Genomic DNA, 12,876 nt, shown 5'->3' with positions numbered 1-12,876 from the left:
CTCCGCCCGGGCGGCCCCGGGGCGGCTGCTCAGGCGTCCCCCGGGCCGGGCGGGGCTGCCCGGGCCGCCGCGGGGAGCTGACACCGGCCCCTTCCCGGGACGGAGCGGACACACGGGAGCGCACACGGGCTGTGCCCGGGCGCACCGACAGCAGCCCCGTCAGAGTTTGCCCCCGCCGGTTCCTGGGCGCTGCCCTCAAACCGCCGTTCGCTCATCTCATCCCGCTTGGCCACGGCTCCTGCACGGGCGCTGCGGTTGGGTGAATGCTGCAGCCCGACACGAGCGATGTCTGCTGCACGAAAGCTTCGCTGCTCCCACACGGGTGCTGCTGTCACGCAAACACCACCAGACGAGCCGCACGAACAAGCTCCGTGTGTTCGCTAATTTAAGGTGTTGCTTCGAGAGTTCCATTGCAACTTTATTTCAAAAGCACTGGAGGCCCGGAGGACAGATGGAGAGCCAAGGCAATGCTAATGGCTTGGCAGTAATGCTAATAGCAGCAGCAGCCTGTGAAATCTATCATGCAGCACCAGAACTGGAGCTTTGACTAAAGTTGTTTTTCGAAGTGCTCATTTCTTTATCTAAAACAAGCGTATGTGGTACCTGGGCTCAACATTCCTGCCAAGTGATTCCTCACACCCCATATTTGCATTATGATGTTTTCAGTTATGCTTTTTCCAACCTTTTCTGCACAAAGCAAACAGTGCCATTGTCTCTACCGGTCCTCTGAGGACCGGTGGTTCTTAAGGAAAATCCGCATGGAGCCTGACCCATCATGGAGAACAATGACCCTGTGATTAGGCCTGGAGAGGCGGTCTGTGGGTACTGGCTGACTGAGGCTTGAAGTTATGAGGGAGGAAATGGTTTGGGATTGTTTCCTTCCTTTTGCACTCTGGGAAGCTTTTGTAACTGGGCTTGTACCAGTGTCATTAACTCGCTCAGTTTTTTCTCCACCCAAGTGGAAAAATCTACAGAATCTTGAATTTTTGACTAATTATTCAGGTCTGAAGGGTCAGGAGAAGAGAAGATGCACTAAATATAAACAGGCTGTGTCAGCAAACTGGGAAGAGTTACTTCAACAGCCTTGTGTCACGCAGCAGAGTAAAACGCTGGTCAGTGTCTGCCCTTACTTAAGAGCAGCGCCAGAGAAGGTTGCATTGGGTTGTTATTGTGTTCTTACGTGAACTTTACCATGCAGCTGCCTCAGCATTGTGTCTTCACAGGTGCTGTGCCTGCACCAGAGCCCAACTGCCCCTGACCAGGGTGTGCCAGGAGAAGAGCCTGGCCCTGACCCTGGTGGGGTGCTCACTGTCCTGTTTCAGGTGCAGGGGCAGCAGCAGTGCCTGGCAGCTAAGGAAGGAAGTATCCCTTCAAATAGCCAGAACAAGTTTGTTTTGGAGTTTTTTCTACTATTCTCCTGGCAAATGCTCTTCCTCTGTAACTCGCTCAGTGGCAAGACCACCAGTACTGGCCAAACAAACACACAAAGGGGCCACCTACTAGGTCTTTACCTTCCTAAGGAGCTGCCTTAGCATAAAGAAATTTATCCTCCCCTTGCTGCAAGTGGGATCCACTGAGTACAAGATGAAAACCATCTCAGCCAGCTTCTGCCCCTCGTGAGAGGGATGTGCTGCTCTCAGAGATGGTGGCTGTCCTGCTCCACACGGAGAGCTGAGCCTCGACCTTCCCAGGGCCAAGCACGTGAGGCCTGAGCCTTTCCTGGGACAAACAGCCCTGAGCTGCAGCTGCCCCTTGGCTGTGTGCTCTGACCACAGTGAGGTTAGAGTGAACCCCTTGTTTTGGTTGGGACCTCTCCATATGGTTGTGCAGCTTTATGAGGAATTAAAATTCTTTGGAACAAGGCCTGGCCTTTGTCTGATTCTGCGAAAGTGCAAAAGTTTCAGCATTGTACTTTAATAGCAATATTTATTCAAATCCTGATTTCAGTGTTTATCTTTCCTAGTGCCTTGCTGCATAAATGGTTGCACTGCAATTATTTGCACTAGTAAAAGGAGTATGGGGGCTCTTCTGAGAAGTGGAGGCTTTAAAATCTGACCTTTAAGGAAAATCACTCACTGTGTAAGAGATAATTCTTGATTTTTATTTCTCAAATTGCCATTTGCTTTTAAGATCTTTTTTGTGAGGTGTTGTAAGGGCACTAGTTCAAGAATACCATGAAAATTGAAGTTTGGGTTCAGTGTGTGTTCACTGCATACCTGCTTTTGGGCCCAGGAGAATGCATTATTTATATTTCTGTGTGTGTATGCCTTGGATCTGATGTGAAGCTTTTAATTACACAATGATAAAATGCAAGTCCCCTGTAATTAAGGAAATTTTCCTTTCTTTAAATCACATGTTTATATGCTCATGGACAAAAATGCTTGTCAGGCAAACAGTCATGAGTGGTGCATCTTCAGATCCTGCTGGGAAAACAGCTCTCCTTTTGCTTCTCTGTGCAAAGCAGATGGGAGATAGAGATCAGGGAGGGATCTGGCCGGAACGCTGTCTCCCCTGCCCAAGCCCAGGGAAGATGGAGATGGCAGACATGTGAGCTCATGTGCTTGGTGCTGCCTCAGGACCCAGCAGAGCCAACCATCAGCCCTGCGGGGATTTCCTCGGCTCGAGGGCTGGGTTCACATCCTGACTCCAGAACAGGAGTGCTGGTCCATGTGGGTCAGGAGTCTGAGCTGAGCCTGCCACATGGGCACTGCTGATTCTAGCATGAAGGAAAAGACATAGGCTGCTCTTCTGATAGAGGGAACAGCATTTTTTTTTAATGGGAAATTATGTTTTGTGGTGGCAAGCTTCTCATTCACATCTGACTGCATCCTTCTAGTGGAGTAAGAACTGTTTAAGGCGCACTGAGAAATGGAAATCAGTCACGTTACAAGGTGAGCCTCACTGGTTATGAATGGTGGAATGGTGCCTTCTGGGAAGTGGTCTTTAGGCAAATCCCTTTCTGCAAAAGGATTAGTTAATAAGATGGGACATAATCACTCTGTCTGGGGTGGGCGTTTTCCTGTTCTGTGCACTCAGCCCCCGTGCTGGTTTTCTTTGTTGCTCCCTCAGCTGCTGCCAGAGCTCTGTCTGGGGTTCCCATCAGGGGCTGTGCAGGGAATGAGGGGCTCCAAGTACTGGAGCTGCAGAGTAACCAGTGAGAGGCACAACACGTGGTGTAACTTTCACAAGTTACTAAGTGTTATCTTTAAAATGTTTGAAGAGGAATTTAAATTGCCAACTGAATCATTCAAACAGCAAAAGTATTGACAGAGAAGTCAAATTAGGTCATCTTGCCTCCCACTGCCAAGGCATCGTTTTTCTCTGATGGGTATTTTCTGATGACTTTGCTAATTCATTTTCTGTTTGTCAGGGCAGTGGGCAGTTTCTTAATTGGAAAAACTCTGCATCCTCTGCTGGCAAACTTTGTGCTGGTTCCCGGATCACAGATGCTTTGTGCAACATCCTTCTATCTGTAATAAAACCAGAAAATAGAAAAAGTGAAGCATGTCACAGCTTGTGATTTCTTGTTCACATAATGCTGCCTGTGTCACTGGAAGTTGCTTATTACACCAGGAAGCATCTCGGGCTCCATAGCTGTGACTACAATGTTCATTATACTCAGAGAATGTTGTGTCATTTGAAGGAAAAAGGCTGTTGACATTAGGTGGGATTTGACCCCCTCCTTCACCAACGCTTACGAGCTCGAGCAAAGGAAAGCCGTGTCCTGAATGAGGACATTTCCTTCCTTGATGTCAAATCCATACAGAATGGCTTTACACTGGTTTTCCTGTGGGCCTGGAGGCAGCAGATCTTTGATTGCACATGAAAGGGATGTAATAATAGTGTAACTTTGTTAGCATGATAAATAAGCGTCGACTTTCATAGCTCATTTTCCTCTAAGGTCTGTGGGTTCAGCTGGAGAAGCACAGGGAGGCAGCAGGGCAGTGGTAGTGGCAGGTTAATACTGATTTCCTCACCCTCATCTGCTTCCTACAGGGCTTGATAAAATTGCATCCCTTCACTACATGCATGTGAAGTAGCAATGGTGAAATAGGCTTGAGTTGTCTTGTTTCATGCAAAGTCAGAGCTGCCTTCTCATACTCTGCAGTCCTGATTTACTAGGGTGTCCTGTTTTTGGAGGCTGCCAGACAAACAGGGTTGTTCTGCTGATTCATTCTTGCAGCAACATCAGGACAGCCCCCAGCACTGCCTTCCATGCACCTCAGGGAGAGTCAAGCTAAGGACAAACACAGAAGAAACAGTGAAAGAGCCAAACTTGACAAGAAAATTTGATTGTCCTACTTACCTTTAGAAGCAGAGGTCAGAGATGGGTGGGATCTTTCGTTCCCCGAGAAATGGCATGTTCATGAAGGGCAGGTGACTGACAAATCTGCTCTCAGTCAGCTGGGGAGGGCCAAGGGCTGATGCCTCCAACACCACGCTCCAGTTTCTAAACTTCTGGACATAGCAGGTTAGAAGATGAGACAGACCTTTGTGATCCTCCAGGCTGCTCTGCATATCAGTCCCTGTGGGACTGCTGTGCTCAGGGTGATGTCTTTGATGAAATCCTTTACCAAAGTCAAACCACCGCAGAGTCAGAAAGACAAAGCATTTGACTCTGTCAAAAGCCTGTTCAGTGTTTCATATCAAAGCCACAGGGAAAGTGGGTTCATAGCATGGTAATTTCAATTGCAAAATGCTATTGTATTGTTGGAGGGTGTAATTCCAAGCAACACACACAGCCTGACTTCAGCATGCTGTCAGTCTGTCATGCTAACAGAGACCACAACTCTGATGAGCAGCTGGAAGTTATAATGTTCTATACTGGGTTATTCCAAGAATATTTCTGAAATGCAGTAATGCTTTTTGCTCCCAGATTTATTTAGTGCAGAGCAAAATCTATGGAAAATTTTGGCATTTCAACATGTGTTGTTTGGTTTTTTTCTTCCTGAAATGAGCTGCTACTCAAAATGTTAACAAATAATAATTGCTGAACAAGGGTTCTGAAAATTTCCCTGTGGGGAATGTGAATTCTCCTTCTCCCTCTCCAAGTCCTCCAAGGAAGGACTATTATCTCCTCCTCAGTGCCCAAGGACTCCTGTGGCACTTCAGGCCTCGCATTCAGATGCAAACTGAGTCACCCAGTCATGAAGTTGTTGGGAATAGAAGGGGACAGAGATAAAGCTCTCACAAGGCAGAAGAAGTAATGTTTTCAAGAGAGTCAGAAGCACAGATCTGGCATCAGTATGAACCTCAAAATATTCCAACCTGGCTAGAGTCTGCTGGGCCCACCTGAAGTAGCAAGGAGGAACAGGTGGTGACCCAGGAGGTTGTGCACATCAGGTGAGCTCCAACCACCTTTAAGATGGAGATAGTTCAGGACCACCCCAGAGATGTCACTCCAGACTTCCAGGAACAACCAAGTAAACTTGTTGGTTGCAGGTCAGTGGGCATCTTCAAGATCACAGTTTGAGGAAGGGTGAAACCGTAACCACTGTAAGAGCTGTCTAGCTTTGTGTGGAGTAGACTGTTAGGGCTTGGTTGAGATGGATTTACATAAGAAAACACACATTCAGTATAAGTTCGAAGCCTAAAATATTCTGCCATTACATGTGCCAGATTCACTTAAAGAGCAGCCAGCTCAGCTCCTCCGAGTTCATGTTCTGCCTCTCAAAATCAGTCTCTTTCCACCTGTTCTGTTTGTTCCCTGCTTCCCAGATGGCATCATCAACCAGCATCTTCCCCAGGCTGTGCAGCCTGGCTTGGCTGGTCTCACTCTGCGTTTGGCCTCTGCTGTGATGGCAAATGCTGACTTGTTTCCAAACATCAGTCTGCTGCTGTGACTGCCTCTCATTCCAGCCTATCCCAGGGATCACCAGCTACTCTCCTCCATGCCTGCTTTTGTTCCCAGAAAGGACTTTGAGGACTAAGCTGAGATTTCCTTGTTTCCATGGTGTTGCACTTGACCTAATCAACCATTGCAGACCTCAAATGTCCTTGCCTTCAACCTCCCTGCCCATGGCTTCAGGAGAGCGCGCTGACGCTCTACAGCAAAAACAGGTGGTGTATCTAGAGATAATTAGTGATTACATGCCAGTGATTACAAGCCTATAATGAGTAATTAGATGTCAACAGAGTAGAATTACAGTGGATTTAAAGGCACTATGTTTGTTTGTTTGTTTATATGGTTCCTTGTGATTGTGAGGAAGCAAGCAGTCAAATATGTTTTGGCCAGGCTGGTGAAGGAGGCGGAGCTGCCATTTGTTCACATTTTTTGTCATGGCCCTGTCCCCTCTGGTATAGTCCATGACAGAAACTGTGTAAGTTCCACAGGAACCAGGCTGTGACTGAAGATCCTGGTCTGTTTTCCTTTCAGCCCATTTGCTGCCACTTTGGAGGAAAACTGTACTCTGTGACTGATGCCTTGCAGGAACTAGAACCTGTGCTTGTTATGGTCAGGACTACTTCTTAATTTTTCACTTAATTTTCACACCCCCAGCTAATCTAGTTATGTTAGAAATTGCGTTCAGTCTGTATTCACTGTCCCACCAAACTTTCCTTTGAAATCACTGTCAGATTATCCCACTCTTATGGACTAGGGGGCTATCCCTTCCACACAGATGTTAAAAATAGATAAAAAGAGATAATGTCCATTTATGTTCCTTTTAAGTATGTCCCAGGGAAAAGCAAACATAGCTTACAGGCTCCCTTTTGCAGGGGATAGAAAAAGGCTTCTGTACTACCAATATCCATCACCCCAACACAGCCTGCCCACCACCTCCTTTGCAAGATCACTCTTTTGCAAGTGGTCTTGGAATGGGTTCTTCCCTAAACTCTTCTTCAGCTGCTCTTGTGAAACCCAAGACTCTGTCTGACGCTGCATCAAACACACATGGAAAAAGTGAAGAAGTCACCTGAAAAAGAAGGACTTAGTCCAGAGTAAATCTTGCCACATCAAGGTCGGTGTCAGCTATGACAGACCCACAGGGTGGAGGAGAGCAGGTTGTGCCAGTTCCAGACCACCCACCATCCCTATTTCCCAGGGAAATCCTCACCTTAGTTTATAGGATTACTGTGTTGCACAGACACTAAATTAACATCAGTGTTTTATCTGTATAATACATGCTTATACCCACCTTTGCTCAGGATGAAGGGGCTTTCCCAACTTCTGGCTTGGTTCTTTCATCTCAGCTACTTTTACTTCTAAACCAGTGGCCTGTGAGTGCCACACCACGAGCAGAGTGTGGTGGAAGGAGCTGAGCTGACTCATCAGACCACAGGCTCGTTCCTGTCTAACAGGGGATTGTGCACCACAAAATTCCATTGTGCTGAGTGTCACCACTCTATGAATTTTACTAAATATGAAAAAAATAAAGACCAAAGAGAGAGATGAACTGATAAAGAGCCAGATGCTTTCTTGCTGGAGAGGCTGGAACCCAAGGTCAAATTGCAGCATTTTACAGAGCACGGGTGAGTTATCAGCATCAATTGCTGTGAACTTTCTAACACTGTGAGGTGTTTGGGGTTGGGAAAAGGCAGCTTGTTAGTCATTTCCCCACAAAAGCATATGAATGTTGTATCTGCTCATGATAAACTTTGAATGCCTGAAGTTGAAATCAGTCTGCAACCCAGATGTGCTAATGCCTTAACTGCAATACAGTTTTCGTGCATCCATAAAACACAGAGTATTTTAAGAATTTCAGACCCATAACTGCCAAATGAACCACTTGCAGTATGTGGAGCTAAAATTATTTTCCTTTTCCCTGTACTTGTTCCATTGCTACATATTTCTCGTGATAGAACATGGATAAGAAGGTGGCAGGTTACTTTTGCATTAACTGTTAGTGATTTACCTTTCCATTATTTCTGACACTGTGATACAGAAGTGAGGACCTGTGTGTGTTACACACTGATATGTGCAGGTGATCAGACAGTGTTAGGTACCATATCCATGGTTTGTTCTTACAGGTTTAGACTAAGTGGCTGTCCATCATCAGAGTATTCAAATCCTTCTTTCAGTGACTAGGCTAGCTGATAAAAATCCAAGTTACAGATGCCATGGTAACCTTTGGAAGTTTCTGTGTTGAGAATGTGAAAACACAGGCTTGTCTTTCCTGCCAAGTCAGAATACTTGAATTCTTTTCACAGCCCCTATCAGTTAAGCAACTGCAACTGTACTGGCTGGCTTACCTGGGACTGGGGAACTGGACACTTCAAAAGTTCCCTGTTTCATAGGCAAAAGAATCCAAACTACTATAGGTTGTTGTCTTTTTCCTGTAATACTTGGCAGATTTTGCCATTCTTTCTTCATTCTCTGAAGTGACAGGGCAAGTTTAGCACCAATGCTTTCTGTATGTGTCCAAAACCAAGAGTCTGGTTTGGGAGTGTGTGTTGGTTCTGGATGAGGAAGTTTACAGAGAGAGCTTTCCCAGCATCACTTCTGGGCTCGGGGGGAGCCCTAATGGCTCAGGGGGACTGAACTCCAGCTCATACAGCTGCCTTCTGCTCTCCTCTGGCTTGTCTTATATACATGAAATGTGTGTGCCTTAACCCTGCTAAGGAGTGTGTACCTTTTCTGTACTTTTTTTGTACTTTCCTTTGTTTGAAACTGCAGTTTCTCTACTCAGACTTGCACTGTAATAGTTTCTAACACACATTTTTCCTTTGAAGATTGCAAAGCACTTTCCACAACAAAGAAGAAAGGACCAAAGGGGTTCACATTTTCCCTGCAGAGCTCTAGCAACAAGGGCAGCTACGGCACAACCTGGAGTGGAGTGTGGGGACAGTGCAGGCATCACTGGGTGGACTGCAGCTGAGGAAGTGTTGCTGAGAACATGGCAAGGAAAGCCCTAAAACATGCTGACTGAGAGAGTTACTGTGGTTCTAAGATACCGTGGTTGTCATCCTCAAAAACTGTTTCATGTATTCTATGCTCATGATTAATGCTATTTTTGTAGATTAGAATGTTTCCATGGTTTTAAATTAGAGAGAGTATCACAGCTTGCAAACTCAGGACCTAAAAGATAACTGCAGCCAGTACTACTTGTCAGAATGATCCTGTAGAATTTACTTGGCTTCCATTCATAAAATTCTATTTTAGATGCCTAATGAAAATAGACTGATTTTCCTGTGTGCTGAGCACTTCCAAATCTGCCATTTTCCCTCCTTCTTTTTCAGTGTAGCTTCTCCATTAATCCTAAAAAACATCCAGTTGTATTCTCTGCATGCCTGGACAGGAGTTCAGATCTCTAACTTGGAAACTGCTGTTGAAAAATGTTGTCTTCTGCCAGCTCTCAGACCTCCTTTATCTGTCTCCAGGAAATGAAGCTCATTATATTTCCCCTGGACCATGCAAAGCAGAATAATAATCTTGTTTTGTAAAGTATGTTTTGTGTCAGGTTAACATGACTTAACTTCTGGGATGGTTGAAAACATACAAAGAATGTACAAACAAAGGATTTCCAGTTCCATTCAGATCTCTGAATGCACATAACCTAATTAGGCTGTTATAAGGAAATCAGAACTAATGAGCCACTATTACTTGATCCTGACTGCATTTTTTATCTCAGATTGTTATTAAAGGAAATGGTCTGCTCAAGACCTGAGCATTTGAAGCACCTGAGAATCAGCAGCTGCTCCTCAGCAGATGTGGGGCTGGGCCATGAAGACACTGACCCGTGGGTGTAACTTCGTTAGAGCGTGAATGGAGCCACAGCAGAAAGCACACAGAGATCTGCTGTCTGTGAGCACGGACAGGCAGCCAAACCTGGGCTGGGGTGTAGTTGAAGCATTTCAGAACAATGTTAGTTCATGCAAAGGATCAGATGTCCTCCATGGGAGGCAACTTTCCCTGCACAGATGTCTGCTGTGGGTGGGTACCAGGCTGCACACCTGCCTCTTGCAGGCATTCTACAGCAGTTAGGTCATGGTGTGTGGCTGTCTGGGAAGGAAACTGGTGTCTACCCTGGTTGTGAACTCACTCCTCTGCTGCTGGCTCATCCCAGTGTCCCTCCACAGAGGTTCCCAGCGCAGGCACTCACGGTGGAGAGCAGGCCCTGATGCCCGTGCCCCAGCTCACCACACAGTGTGTCTCACTCGGGGACAGAGCTTTACTGGCTGGGTTTGCTTCCCTGGTTGTGCCACACATGGCACCCACAGCCATAGGAGCTGGTGGGTCCTGCCCTGCCTGCCCATGTTCACACACAGGGCAGGGAACGACCTCACACGGGGCCCTGGGGCACGGGTTTGCTGCGGGTGCTGCCACGGTGGCACAAGGGTGACTGCCCTCCCAGCAGCCCAGAGCTCACATGGGAGGTCCATCACCACTGCTTCAGTCAGCAGTTTGGGCTGGAGGCACTGAAAACATATTTGATGACTGCATCTGGCCAGATCCCAGGTTTTCATTACTAATCTCTGCCATTGCCTTACACTTCCATGGGTAAGAGGTGTCCTCAAGTCACAGTCACACAATCATTTAGGTTGGAAAAGGCCTTCAAATTTATGACTGGAGGTTGAATTTCCTGCTCCTGCTAGACTCTTGTGGCTCAAATATGGGTGTTTTTCCTGTGTCTGAGGTAGTTGAGGAATTTGGGCAACTTCAGCATTAGGTTAATGTCTGCATTTTACAAGGTAGGTTGGCATAGGGTAAGGCCAGAAGTAAATAAAAGAGGTATCATTAATTTAGGTATGACAGGAAGCAGGGTTGGTGATGGGGTCTTGGTTAGGGCTGTGGACTCAAAGCTCTGCTGGCTCTAGGCAGGCATCCCAGGTTCATCAATGCCAAAGCTGTTTTCTCTCCCAGCCATTATCATGTAGCTAAATCTGGAAACAACAAACAACACAGGGACAGGTTGACAGGATTGTTCTTTGGGTTAGGGATCTGGAATAAAACAGCTGTTTACCTTAGTTTATAGATGACCCTTGTTTGGCCCATGCCAGTGACAGTGGGATCACCTGCTTGGTTGCTGATTGCTTTAGTTCTTGTGTCCCAGGGCTCAAAGTATCAGTTAGAGAACAGATCCCAGTGCTAGAGGTAACACCAGGGTCCAGTTTTGTGGGCTCTGTAAATCTCAGTGTATGGTTTGTTATACAACTGACTGGAACAGAAGTAGGCACAAAGGAGCAGGAATAATGTGTTTCCATCTGCTCCAAGGCCGGGACTCAGTAAGATGGGACCGTACTGGGATTAGTATTATGGACAATGTTGAGGTTCACATTCAGAGGTGCTGAAGATCTGTGACTGGTTTATAGAGGTTCCCCTCTTTGTGTTGAGAAATGTGACTGACTGACAGCTGGTTTGTCCTCAAGGGAGTGCCTGGTGTGGAGGAGCCTACTCTGTGCAGCTGGGGTCCTGCTCCATGTGTCTGGGGTCCTGTTCTATGCAGCTGGGGTCCTGATCCATATATCTGGGGTCCTGCCTTTGAGTGCACATGCCAGGCCTCCGGACATGTCCCAGTTTCAAGATCTGCAGTAGACCAGAACTGAATGCAAGATATTCCAATATACAAATGAGCAAGAAGTTGGTGCAGTGAAATTTTCCAGTCTGTGTTCCTTCCCTAGTTATCCCTAACATGGCATTCAATTGTTGAGCACTGACCTGCAAGATCTCTCCCTCAGTGGAAGTGCCTCTCTCTCATAAATGGTAAGTGTTGGTCTATAATTAGGGAGTCTGTAATCCATAGATTAGTGGCTCCATGCTCTAAAGTCTCCATCTGTTGTACACACTGAAATCATTATATCTCAAGTCTCAGTCCTGTTTCAGGCTTCTAAAATGGTTTTCACAGAATTTTCTTTGTTGTGCAAAGCAGCTTGTTCATGGCTGTCTCTTGCTGTCCAGGCGCTGGAACAGACACTGCACAATGGCCTCTTGTCAGTGTGGCACAAACTGTGGGATGCACCTCTGTCCCAGGCAGGAATGGGACTTTGGAATGTATATTTCTGCCATCTTCAGAGACTCAGCCCCCCTCAACACAAAGCATATGGCACACTGCCAGTTATTAGGGTTTTTACTATGTTTAGACAATCTCTCAAACAATGGAAAACTTTTGCCTTCCAAACAGGCTGCAGAGAGAACCCAGAGACCTTCTAACACGCTGCCAGACTTCACACAAGCCATCAGCACTGGCCGTGCCTGCCCTGGCAGAGGCACAGTCTGGGACAGGGCTCAGTCCTTCACCCTCCAAAGCCTGTTCAGTGATAAACCACTGCACAAACTGGAGGTGTCTCAAGGGTGTCCCACACAGCTGCAGCCTGGGGCTCACCCTGCCACCATACACCCTGCCTGGGGCAGGCTGACCTCCTGTCGTGGGACAGGGACAGGCTCACCCCGGGCTTGCCCATGGCTTGTCCCAGGACAGTCTGGGACTCCCTGGTATCGTCCCATGCTTTTTTTGTATTGTAGCTGAAGACACCTTGCAGCTGTCCCAGAGGAACACCCAGAGCATTCTGGACCCGAAATCTCCCACAGAGTTCTTTTTGTTAAAGTTCTTATTATTAAAGTTCTTTTTATTATCACTTATAAAAATGATCCCTTGGGTGGCCATGCTTCCATGTATACACAGGAGTCAGGCATAAGAGATGTTGACACCTAGGCTTACCATTCCCAGCTGTATCTGTGCAGGATGCTGGTTTCCTTGCACTGTCTCTTCATTCCGTCAGCAAAGTTCTCCTGGTACAGGAGCAGGTCTTCAGGCTGGAAGCTCATCCAGGAGCTTTTCTACACCCCTACTGATCTGAGTCCCATTTTCAGCACCTTGCCTGAAACACATTTCTAATTTTATTGCAGGTTTTTAAAAGTCTGAATGTCTCCTGGTCTGGTCACTGAGCAACTGTTGCAGAAGAGATGTTTGTAGGGGCACAGGAGCTGCACCCCACAGC

The 12,876-nt window shown here is 46.8% G+C and overlaps 1 long non-coding RNA gene across 1 annotated transcript; it reads left to right on the top strand.

Moving 5' to 3' along the window:
* The first annotated feature begins 10 nt into the window (after positions 1 to 10).
* LOC113947197 lies at positions 11 to 2,892 on the top strand. Its single transcript, XR_003527653.1, has 3 exons — positions 11 to 1,112; positions 1,964 to 2,079; positions 2,837 to 2,892. It is a non-coding gene; the product is annotated as an uncharacterized LOC113947197 (long non-coding RNA).
* Positions 2,893 to 12,876: the final 9,984 nt, after the last annotated feature.

The sequence above is a fragment of the Corapipo altera genome, unplaced genomic scaffold, assembly GCF_003945725.1.
Source record: "Corapipo altera isolate COAL_440 unplaced genomic scaffold, ASM394572v1 75, whole genome shotgun sequence".
NCBI lineage: Eukaryota > Metazoa > Chordata > Aves > Passeriformes > Pipridae > Corapipo > Corapipo altera.
The sequence above is the reverse complement of the archived record's forward strand: the minus strand, read 5'-3'. Positions and strand labels throughout refer to the sequence as shown.